The sequence below is a fragment of the Hyperolius riggenbachi genome, chromosome 2 (genome assembly GCF_040937935.1).
Source record: "Hyperolius riggenbachi isolate aHypRig1 chromosome 2, aHypRig1.pri, whole genome shotgun sequence".
NCBI lineage: Eukaryota > Metazoa > Chordata > Amphibia > Anura > Hyperoliidae > Hyperolius > Hyperolius riggenbachi.
In genome coordinates this window covers 409,866,735-409,879,168 of record NC_090647.1, presented here as the reverse complement: position 1 = coordinate 409,879,168, position 12,434 = coordinate 409,866,735, and the positions used below count along the sequence as shown (strand labels likewise).

Sequence of the window (12,434 nt, the reverse complement as noted above, 5' to 3'; positions counted from 1 at the left end):
TGTCCAGGTCTAACCAGTAGACTGTAGACAATTCACCTCAGGACGGAAGTCTCTTTCCCTGAGGAGAAGAGTCTTCTGTGGGGTCAAAGTTTGTGGCAAGGCACCCTACCTCACTCTCCTGAGTCCTTTGAAGCCTCGTTAGATTTATTTTTCTCCAGTTGCTCGTGGGACCATTCCATAGATTGGTGTGAGGGATGCTGTGTTGGGAGGCCAGGTCCTCCTTCTCTGGGTTGGGTTACAGGTATCCCCCATTTCCTCAGTAGCTCATATCCTTCCTCTGGGCTTTTGATGATGAAAGCTGTGCCTTGGTTCATGATTCTCATTTTAGTTGGGAATCCCCATGAATATGGGATTCCTTTGTTCCTTAGTGTAGTAGACACAGCAGTATATTTCTTTCTTTCTTTTAAGGTGGTTTGTGACAAGTCATTGTAGAATGTTAATTTATGGTGCGGTTCAGGCAGTTTCTGTACTCTTCTGGTTACTGCTAGGAAGCGTTCCTTAATGTGGTAAAAATGAATCCTAAGAATCACATCCCTTGGTAAATAGTCTGCAATAAAGGAGGGCTTTGGCAGTCTATGGGCACGATCCACTATAAGTTCAGACGGCACTATATCAGGGATTGCAGCTTTGATAACTTCTTTTACATGGCCCATCAGATCTTCTGTTTTTACACTTTCCGGAATCCCTCTGATTTTGACGTTATTCCGTCTATTTCGGTCTTCCGCATCTACAGACTTTTCTTTCAGCCATTTCACCTCCCCCAGTACACTTTTGTGGGCATCCACTAACTCGTTGTACGCTTCGGTGATTTCTGTGACCTTATTCTCTAGTTTGGAGACTCTCTGGTCATTCTCCCATGCATATTGAGACATGTTTCCGGAAAGTGTCCGCATCTCATTTCGGATTTCCGTCATATTGCCCTGCAGCATAGCGCTAAAAGATACCATAAAGTCTTTGAATAGCTGCTGGGTCAGGGGCTGCTCTGGGGCATTCAAGTCCTTGAATGGATTGGTTGGGGGAGGCATATTTGTCAAGGTGTTGGGAGTTTGTCCTACCTTATTCCGCAGGCTCTCCTGGCGCGGTATGTTAGATCCAGTAGGCCCTGGTTTTAGGGGGCTGCGGTCTCTGTTTTGTTCATCCTCAGTGTCTTCCTCCAGGTCCGCTTTGTCCCCTCTGCGATATGGGGTATAATGGGGTGTGAATCTGTCTCTTTGGTGCAGCGGAGTTGTTTGTAAAGGGTAGACTCCCATGTCCTCTTTCTGCTGGAAGCGTCCTCCATCTTGGCTGCGCATACCCTGCTATGTATAGCGGTGGCCATCTTGTCCTCCTTCCTCATACAAGTCTGTCAGCTTTCGTGGGACAGTGGAAGCGTCTTTCTTCTTATAACTCACTCTCCTCCACTCCATTGTGATCTGGAAGTGTTCCCACAGGTTTTAGGTGAGAAAAACGGGCTTTCCAGGTTGCTTTTAGCCGCTTTTTCAGGTGCTTTAGCCGGGAGCTACAGGCTCAAACAACCATACAGCTCCAGCGTCAAGCCACGCCCCCCCCCCCATAGGATTTCATTGGCTCCCTATTTCACTTTCCAAAATCTCACATCTTTTCAAAGGGCAATGGCTCAGCAGTACCAAATTTTCTAGCATTGTAGGGACCCTTAGGGGGAACATGACTGGTGAGTTTCGGGCCCCTAGGCCGAAGAGGTCATAGCCTAGGGTCACAAAAACCTGTTTATTGGGGCTATTTCAATGGTAGTGATGGTGACGTACATAAATCGCAGCAATGGCCGTTAGCAAAGTCTGAATCTCACGAAATGTCTCATGCAGGTAGAAGACATATTGTTAGACTTGGATTCCAAAGATGGGGTCCCTACATCTCTGCAAACCAGAGTTACAGGGGTCCAAAATTGGTAAAATCCCCCATAGGATTTCATTGGCTCCCTATTTCACTTTCCAAAATCTCACATCTTTTCAAAGGGCAATGGCTCAGCAGTACCAAATTTTCTAGCATTGTAGGGACCCTTAGGGGGAACATGACTGGTGAGTTTCGGGCCCCTAGGCCGAAGAGGTCATAGCCTAGGGTCACAAAAACCTGTTTATTGGGGCTATTTCAATGGTAGTGATGGTGACGTACATAAATCGCAGCAATGGCCGTTAGCAAAGTCTGAATCTCACGAAATGTCTCATGCAGGTAGAAGACATATTGTTAGACTTGGATTCCAAAGATGGGGTCCCTACATCTCTGCAAACCAGAGTTACAGGGGTCCAAAATTGGTAAAATCCCCCATAGGATTTCATTGGCTCCCTATTTCACTTTCCAAAATCTCACATCTTTTCAAAGGGCAATGGCTCAGCAGTACCAAATTTTCTAGCATTGTAGGGACCCTTAGGGGGAACATGACTGGTGAGTTTCGGGCCCCTAGGCCGAAGAGGTCATAGCCTAGGGTCACAAAAACCTGTTTATTGGGGCTATTTCAATGGTAGTGATGGTGACGTACATAAATCGCAGCAATGGTCGTTAGCAAAGTCTGAATCTCACGAAATGTCTCATGCAGGTAGAAGACATATTGTTAGACTTGGATTCCAAAGATGGGGTCCCTACATCTCTGCAAACCAGAGTTACAGGGGTCCAAAATTGGTAAAATCCCCCATAGGATTTCATTGGCTCCCTATTTCACTTTCCAAAATCTCACATCTTTTCAAAGGGCAATGGCTCAGCAGTACCAAATTTTCTAGCATTGTAGGGACCCTTAGGGGGAACATGACTGGTGAGTTTCGGGCCCCTAGGCCGAAGAGGTCATAGCCTAGGGTCACAAAAACCTGTTTATTGGGGCTATTTCAATGGTAGTGATGGTGACGTACATAAATCGCAGCAATGGCCGTTAGCAAAGTCTGAATCTCACGAAATGTCTCATGCAGGTAGAAGACATATTGTTAGACTTGGATTCCAAAGATGGGGTCCCTACATCTCTGCAAACCAGAGTTACAGGGGTCCAAAATTGGTAAAATCCCCCATAGGATTTCATTGGCTCCCTATTTCACTTTCCAAAATCTCACATCTTTTCAAAGGGCAATGGCTCAGCAGTACCAAATTTTCTAGCATTGTAGGGACCCTTAGGGGGAACATGACTGGTGAGTTTCGGGCCCCTAGGCCGAAGAGGTCATAGCCTAGGGTCACAAAAACCTGTTTATTGGGGCTATTTCAATGGTAGTGATGGTGACGTACATAAATCGCAGCAATGGCCGTTAGCAAAGTCTGAATCTCACGAAATGTCTCATGCAGGTAGAAGACATATTGTTAGACTTGGATTCCAAAGATGGGGTCCCTACATCTCTGCAAACTAGAGTTACAGGGGTCCAAAATTGGTAAAATCCCCCATAGGATTTCATTGGCTCCCTATTTCACTTTCCAAAATCTCACATCTTTTCAAAGGGCAATGGCTCAGCAGTACCAAATTTTCTAGCATTGTAGGGACCCTTAGGGGGAACATGACTGGTGAGTTTCGGGCCCCTAGGCCGAAGAGGTCATAGCCTAGGGTCACAAAAACCTGTTTATTGGGGCTATTTCAATGGTAGTGATGGTGACGTACATAAATCGCAGCAATGGCCGTTAGCAAAGTCTGAATCTCACGAAATGTCTCATGCAGGTAGAAGACATATTGTTAGACTTGGATTCCAAAGATGGGGTCCCTACATCTCTGCAAACCAGAGTTACAGGGGTCCAAAATTGGTAAAATCCCCCATAGGATTTCATTGGCTCCCTATTTCACTTTCCAAAATCTCACATCTTTTCAAAGGGCAATGGCTCAGCAGTACCAAATTTTCTAGCATTGTAGGGACCCTTAGGGGGAACATGACTGGTGAGTTTCGGGCCCCTAGGCCGAAGAGGTCATAGCCTAGGGTCACAAAAACCTGTTTATTGGGGCTATTTCAATGGTAGTGATGGTGACGTACATAAATCGCAGCAATGGCCGTTAGCAAAGTCTGAATCTCACGAAATGTCTCATGCAGGTAGAAGACATATTGTTAGACTTGGATTCCAAAGATGGGGTCCCTACATCTCTGCAAACCAGAGTTACAGGGGTCCAAAATTGGTAAAATCCCCTATAGGATTTCATTGGCTCCCTATTTCACTTTCCAAAATCTCACATCTTTTCAAAGGGCAATGGCTCAGCAGTACCAAATTTTCTAGCATTGTAGGGACCCTTAGGGGGAACATGACTGGTGAGTTTCGGGCCCCTAGGCCGAAGAGGTCATAGCCTAGGGTCACAAAAACCTGTTTATTGGGGCTATTTCAATGGTAGTGATGGTGACGTACATAAATCGCAGCAATGGCCGTTAGCAAAGTCTGAATCTCACGAAATGTCTCATGCAGGTAGAAGACATATTGTTAGACTTGGATTCCAAAGATGGGGTCCCTACATCTCTGCAAACCAGAGTTACAGGGGTCCAAAATTGGTAAAATCCCCTATAGGATTTCATTGGCTCCCTATTTCACTTTCCAAAATCTCACATCTTTTCAAAGGGCAATGGCTCAGCAGTACCAAATTTTCTAGCATTGTAGGGACCCTTAGGGGGAACATGACTGGTGAGTTTCGGGCCCCTAGGCCGAAGAGGTCATAGCCTAGGGTCACAAAAACCTGTTTATTGGGGCTATTTCAATGGTAGTGATGGTGACGTACATAAATCGCAGCAATGGTCGTTAGCAAAGTCTGAATCTCACGAAATGTCTCATGCAGGTAGAAGACATATTGTTAGACTTGGATTCCAAAGATGGGGTCCCTACATCTCTGCAAACCAGAGTTACAGGGGTCCAAAATTGGTAAAATCCCCCATAGGATTTCATTGGCTCCCTATTTCACTTTCCAAAATCTCACATCTTTTCAAAGGGCAATGGCTCAGCAGTACCAAATTTTCTAGCATTGTAGGGACCCTTAGGGGGAACATGACTGGTGAGTTTCGGGCCCCTAGGCCGAAGAGGTCATAGCCTAGGGTCACAAAAACCTGTTTATTGGGGCTATTTCAATGGTAGTGATGGTGACGTACATAAATCGCAGCAATGGCCGTTAGCAAAGTCTGAATCTCACGAAATGTCTCATGCAGGTAGAAGACATATTGTTAGACTTGGATTCCAAAGATGGGGTCCCTACATCTCTGCAAACCAGAGTTACAGGGGTCCAAAATTGGTAAAATCCCCCATAGGATTTCATTGGCTCCCTATTTCACTTTCCAAAATCTCACATCTTTTCAAAGGGCAATGGCTCAGCAGTACCAAATTTTCTAGCATTGTAGGGACCCTTAGGGGGAACATGACTGGTGAGTTTCGGGCCCCTAGGCCGAAGAGGTCATAGCCTAGGGTCACAAAAACCTGTTTATTGGGGCTATTTCAATGGTAGTGATGGTGACGTACATAAATCGCAGCAATGGCCGTTAGCAAAGTCTGAATCTCACGAAATGTCTCATGCAGGTAGAAGACATATTGTTAGACTTGGATTCCAAAGATGGGGTCCCTACATCTCTGCAAACCAGAGTTACAGGGGTCCAAAATTGGTAAAATCCCCCATAGGATTTCATTGGCTCCCTATTTCACTTTCCAAAATCTCACATCTTTTCAAAGGGCAATGGCTCAGCAGTACCAAATTTTCTAGCATTGTAGGGACCCTTAGGGGGAACATGACTGGTGAGTTTCGGGCCCCTAGGCCGAAGAGGTCATAGCCTAGGGTCACAAAAACCTGTTTATTGGGGCTATTTCAATGGTAGTGATGGTGACGTACATAAATCGCAGCAATGGTCGTTAGCAAAGTCTGAATCTCACGAAATGTCTCATGCAGGTAGAAGACATATTGTTAGACTTGGATTCCAAAGATGGGGTCCCTACATCTCTGCAAACCAGAGTTACAGGGGTCCAAAATTGGTAAAATCCCCCATAGGATTTCATTGGCTCCCTATTTCACTTTCCAAAATCTCACATCTTTTCAAAGGGCAATGGCTCAGCAGTACCAAATTTTCTAGCATTGTAGGGACCCTTAGGGGGAACATGACTGGTGAGTTTCGGGCCCCTAGGCCGAAGAGGTCATAGCCTAGGGTCACAAAAACCTGTTTATTGGGGCTATTTCAATGGTAGTGATGGTGACGTACATAAATCGCAGCAATGGCCGTTAGCAAAGTCTGAATCTCACGAAATGTCTCATGCAGGTAGAAGACATATTGTTAGACTTGGATTCCAAAGATGGGGTCCCTACATCTCTGCAAACCAGAGTTACAGGGGTCCAAAATTGGTAAAATCCCCCATAGGATTTCATTGGCTCCCTATTTCACTTTCCAAAATCTCACATCTTTTCAAAGGGCAATGGCTCAGCAGTACCAAATTTTCTAGCATTGTAGGGACCCTTAGGGGGAACATGACTGGTGAGTTTCGGGCCCCTAGGCCGAAGAGGTCATAGCCTAGGGTCACAAAAACCTGTTTATTGGGGCTATTTCAATGGTAGTGATGGTGACGTACATAAATCGCAGCAATGGCCGTTAGCAAAGTCTGAATCTCACGAAATGTCTCATGCAGGTAGAAGACATATTGTTAGACTTGGATTCCAAAGATGGGGTCCCTACATCTCTGCAAACCAGAGTTACAGGGGTCCAAAATTGGTAAAATCCCCCATAGGATTTCATTGGCTCCCTATTTCACTTTCCAAAATCTCACATCTTTTCAAAGGGCAATGGCTCAGCAGTACCAAATTTTCTAGCATTGTAGGGACCCTTAGGGGGAACATGACTGGTGAGTTTCGGGCCCCTAGGCCGAAGAGGTCATAGCCTAGGGTCACAAAAACCTGTTTATTGGGGCTATTTCAATGGTAGTGATGGTGACGTACATAAATCGCAGCAATGGCCGTTAGCAAAGTCTGAATCTCACGAAATGTCTCATGCAGGTAGAAGACATATTGTTAGACTTGGATTCCAAAGATGGGGTCCCTACATCTCTGCAAACCAGAGTTACAGGGGTCCAAAATTGGTAAAATCCCCCATAGGATTTCATTGGCTCCCTATTTCACTTTCCAAAATCTCACATCTTTTCAAAGGGCAATGGCTCAGCAGTACCAAATTTTCTAGCATTGTAGGGACCCTTAGGGGGAACATGACTGGTGAGTTTCGGGCCCCTAGGCCGAAGAGGTCATAGCCTAGGGTCACAAAAACCTGTTTATTGGGGCTATTTCAATGGTAGTGATGGTGACGTACATAAATCGCAGCAATGGTCGTTAGCAAAGTCTGAATCTCACGAAATGTCTCATGCAGGTAGAAGACATATTGTTAGACTTGGATTCCAAAGATGGGGTCCCTACATCTCTGCAAACCAGAGTTACAGGGGTCCAAAATTGGTAAAATCCCCCATAGGATTTCATTGGCTCCCTATTTCACTTTCCAAAATCTCACATCTTTTCAAAGGGCAATGGCTCAGCAGTACCAAATTTTCTAGCATTGTAGGGACCCTTAGGGGGAACATGACTGGTGAGTTTCGGGCCCCTAGGCCTAAGAGGTCATAGCCTAGGGTCACAAAAACCTGTTTATTTGGGCTATTTCAATGGTAGTGATGGTGGCGTACATAAATCTCAGCCATGGCCGTTAGCAACGTCTGAATCTCACGAAATGTCTCATGCAGGTAGAAGACATATTGTTAGACTTAGATTCCAAAGATGGGGTCCCTACATCTCTGCAAACCAGAGTTACAGGGCTCCAAAATTGGTAAAATCCCCCATAGGCTTTCATTGGGCCTCCTATTTACCGTTCCAAAATCTCACACCATTTCAAAGGGCAATGGCTCAGCAGTGGCAAAACTCACCAGTCATGATCCCCCTAAGGGTCCCTACAATGCTAGAAAATTTGGTACTGCTGAGCCATTGCCCTTTGAAAAGATGTGAGATTTTGGAAAGTGAAATAGGGAGCCAATGAAATCCTATGGGGGATTTTACCAATTTTGGACCCCTGTAACTCTGGTTTGCAGAGATGTAGGGACCCCATCTTTGGAATCCAAGTCTAACAATATGTCTTCTACCTGCATGAGACATTTCGTGAGATTCAGACTTTGCTAACGGCCATTGCTGCGATTTATGTACGTCACCATCACTACCATTGAAATAGCCCCAATAAACAGGTTTTTGTGACCCTAGGCTATGACCTCTTCGGCCTAGGGGCCCGAAACTCACCAGTCATGTTCCCCCTAAGGGTCCCTACAATGCTAGAAAATTTGGTACTGCTGAGCCATTGCCCTTTGAAAAGATGTGAGATTTTGGAAAGTGAAATAGGGAGCCAATAAAATCCTATGGGGGATTTTACCAATTTTGGACCCCTGTAACTCTGGTTTGCAGAGATGTAGGGACCCCATCTTTGGAATCCAAGTCTAACAATATGTCTTCTACCTGCATGAGACATTTCGTGAGATTCAGACTTTGCTAACGGCCATTGCTGCGATTTATGTACGTCACCATCACTACCATTGAAATAGCCCCAATAAACAGGTTTTTGTGACCCTAGGCTATGACCTCTTCGGCCTAGGGGCCCGAAACTCACCAGTCATGTTCCCCCTAAGGGTCCCTACAATGCTAGAAAATTTGGTACTGCTGAGCCATTGCCCTTTGAAAAGATGTGAGATTTTGTACAGTGAAATAGGGAGCCAATGAAATCCTATGGGGGATTTTACCAATTTTGGACCCCTGCAACTCTGGTTTGCAGAGATGTAGAGACCCCATCTTTGGAATCCAAGTCTAACAATATGTCTTCTACCTGCATGAGACATTTCGTGAGATTCAGACTTTGCTAGCGGCCATTGCTGCGATTTATGTACGTCACCATCACTACCATTGAAATAGCCCCAATAAACAGGTTTTTGTGACCCTAGGCTATGACCTCTTCGGCCTAGGGGCCCGAAACTCACCAGTCATGTTCCCCCTAAGGGTCCCTACAATGCTAGAAAATTTGCCACTGCTGAGTAATTGCCTTTTGAAAAGATGTGAGATTTTGGAACTGTAAATAGGAGGCCCAATGAAAGCCTATGGGGGATTTTACCAAATTTGGAGCCCTGTAACTCTGGTTTGCAGAGATGTAGGGAACCCATCTTTGGAGCCCAAGTCTAACAATATGTCTTCTACCTGCATGAGACATTTCGTGAGATTCAGACGTTGCTAACGGCCATTGCTGCGATTTATGTACGTCACCATCACTACCATTGAAATTGCTCAATAAACAGGTTTTGTGACCCTAGGCTATGACCTCTTCGGCCTAGGACTGCATTGAACGCGACCCACGCATTGTGCGCATTCTGGACAACACCAATTACTGGGTTTATACCCTTCTGGATCCACGGTACAAACACAATGTTCCAAAACTGCTTGAAGAAAGAGCCAGACAGGTCAAAATGGAAGAATACCAGCAGGCCCTTGTGGAGACTTTAGAGAGGAGATTGACATCCTCCCCCTCCTCTAGCCAGTTGTACGCCGACAGACTGACTTCCGCAAACCCAGGACGACCAGGAGGGCACCAAACAACACAAGCCGCAGCTAGTGCCCAAAAGGGAATGGTATGGGCAGTGTCCTTGGAGTGGGAAAATTTTCTGACACCCATGCAGCAGCACACAGAACAGCAAGCGTGCAGATCCACCTCCAACACCGATCGCCTGGAGAAGATGGTCAAGGACTACATGTCAGATGGCGTAGCTGTGTTGAACAATCCATCTGCACCCTTCAACTATTGGGTATCGAAGCTAGACACCTGGCACAAACTGGCAATGTACGCAATAGAGGTGCTGGCTTGCCCGGCAGCCAGCGTTATGTCGGAACGCTGTTTCAGTGCTGCCGGAGGCATCGTCACAGATCGGCGGCGTATCCGCCTCTCCACAGAAAATGCAGACCGTCTGACTCAAATTAAAATGAATCAATCCTGGATTGGAAACGACTACGCAACACTCCCGGACCCCAACCAAGTAACATGAACAATGAACATCTGTGATGGGTTAGCGTTTCCGGTCCCTGTTTATTGAACCTCTCATCTGTATTACATTTATGACTGCATGGCGACAAAATGCAAATTGCTATCCGCACGCTTCTTGTCCTCATGCAAGGCCTGGGTTGTTGTGTCTCCAAGCGTGGCCTTCTCCTCCTGCGCCACCCTCCTCTTGTTCCATCACGTGTGCTGCTGCTGGGTTAGCGTTACCGGTCCCTTTTCCTGGAACCTCTTATTTGTATTACATTTATGACTGCATGCCGACAAAAAGCATGTTACCTGTGCAAAGAAAACAGACATTTCCCGCATTTAAAAGACAGTTTTCCCTTTGAAACGTTAAAATCGATTTTCTCAAAAACTATAAGCTCTTTTTGCTAAATTTTTTTTTCCTCTTGTACCCACTCCCAAGGTGCACATACCCTGTAAATTTGGGGTATGTAGCATGTAAGGAGGCTTTACAAAGCACGAAAGTTCGGGTCCCCATTGACTTCCATTATGTTCGGAGTTCGGCAATGTTCGGCCCGAACCCGAACATCTAGATGTTCGCCCAACACTACACGTGACCCGTTCGGCCAATCACAGCGCTAGCCGAACGTTCGGGTAACGTTCGGCCATGCGCTCTTAGTTCGGCCATATGGCCGAACAGTTTGGCCGAACACCATCAGGTGTTCGGCCGAACCCGAACATCACCCGAACAGGGTGATGTTCTGCAGAACCCGAACAGTGGCGAACACTGTTCGCCCAACACTACTTACAGCCATCTGGTAATAACAAAAATTGTCATCAAGTTCATACACTGACATAGCCAACAATGTCAGCTCAAGACTCCCACAATGGCCAGTGTACTTTTAAAATTTAAACACAGTAGAAATATCCCATGAAGGCCTACAGTGTGCAGTAAGGCTGCTTACACACAGGGACGTTACAGGCGCACGTTAGTGCAGCCTGTAACGCTCCCACAACGCACAGCAATGTAACACAAGTGGGCTGTTCACACTGCCCACGTTGCGTTACATGTAACGCTGCACGTTGTAGTGAAAGTGCAGCATGCTACGGCGTTAGAGCGGCTTAAGCCGCGTTAGACTGTTTGCACATGCTCAGTCATGTTGGGGAGGAGCGGAGAGCGGCCAGGCACATGGCTAATTAATATTCACTGCACGTTGTGACGTGCAGTGTTTACTTCCTGGTGCGGCCGCTCTGTGCGGTGATTGGCCGGCGGGACCACGTGATGCAGCATGCGTCCAAGAGTACGCATCACGGCATCACGGACGCCAGAGTGAGCTGCACAACGCGGCTCACTCTGACCTCCACATCGAAGAGCACCAGGCCTTGCGTTAGGTGCACGTTATGCGACCTTAACGTAGCACCTAACGCAACGTCTTGGTGTGCAAGTAGCCTAAGAGTAGTGACCTTGACAATCCCAGCTTCAAGGATAAAAGCAGAAAAAAGTTTTGCTGCATAAATCTAGCTTTTACTGATGGTATGTTTGCAATCTAGTATAAAACTAAGCAGTTAAGACATTAACCTATACTGAAAATATTTTTAAAGTGTGCAAACAAGCCAGTGAGCATGATGCCCACCATTTTAGGAATGGATTTAGAAATAATTAACTTCTCGATGAAGGCCTTGGCATATCTAGCTCAGACTGAGTAACAGGAATTAAAATAGGGTTGACAGAAAAGTTTGAAAAATAATATGCAAATAAAGCCTCTTGACAAAATATTGTTTTATATCTCTACAAACACCTATATTTCCATAAATTCTAAAGTAAGAAACAGCCTACAGATGGTGACTTTAGAAGAGGTTTTGTGAGCACAGTAACGGGCATTTAAAGTTGCTTTTGTAAATAAGGTTTGTTAAAAAAAATAAAACATTTTCAAGCAGTTTTATTGTAGACTACTTAAAAGGACATTTAGTTCCATGGAAATTAAAAAAACAAAAACAAAAAAAAAACTGTACTGTCAGAGTATTTATCATGAGGCCAGCCAATATATTTTTTCAAAGAAATTACAGTCAATTGAAAACAATAATGATGTCTGAGTATTACGCAATGCCTTTTATAATTGTGGAAAATAAACGTGTTTCCAAATATCCCATGTTTTCAGAAAGTGTTTCTGTCTAGGTTTATTGTACATATAATTCCCATGGGTCAGTTTGGTTCAAAGTGAAAAATGTTTTTGTTGGTGGGCTACCTTATAATATCTGGGTTCATCAATTAGCGGCTCATGGATGAGCAAGAAACTCTGGCAACCATGCTGGTTGGTTAATCACTAAAAGACCCATGTAAAATGTGGTATGTGACCTATCTCCTCCATGTTACTGTTACGTTGTTACTAGCTGCCAGTCACATCACTGTGGCTGAGAAGATCATTATGTAGGAAGGGCCCTTGAAGGAAGGATGGGGGGGGGGGGGGGGTTAAGAATTGATTTTATATCACAGCTCAGATATTTAGA

General features: G+C 45.3%; 1 protein-coding gene across 1 annotated transcript in view; it reads right to left on the bottom strand.

Moving 5' to 3' along the window:
- Positions 1-12,434, bottom strand: part of LOC137544514 (amine oxidase [flavin-containing]-like) — a 266,964-nt gene that overhangs the window by 70,642 nt on the left and 183,888 nt on the right. The gene's annotated exons all lie outside the window — the stretch shown is intronic.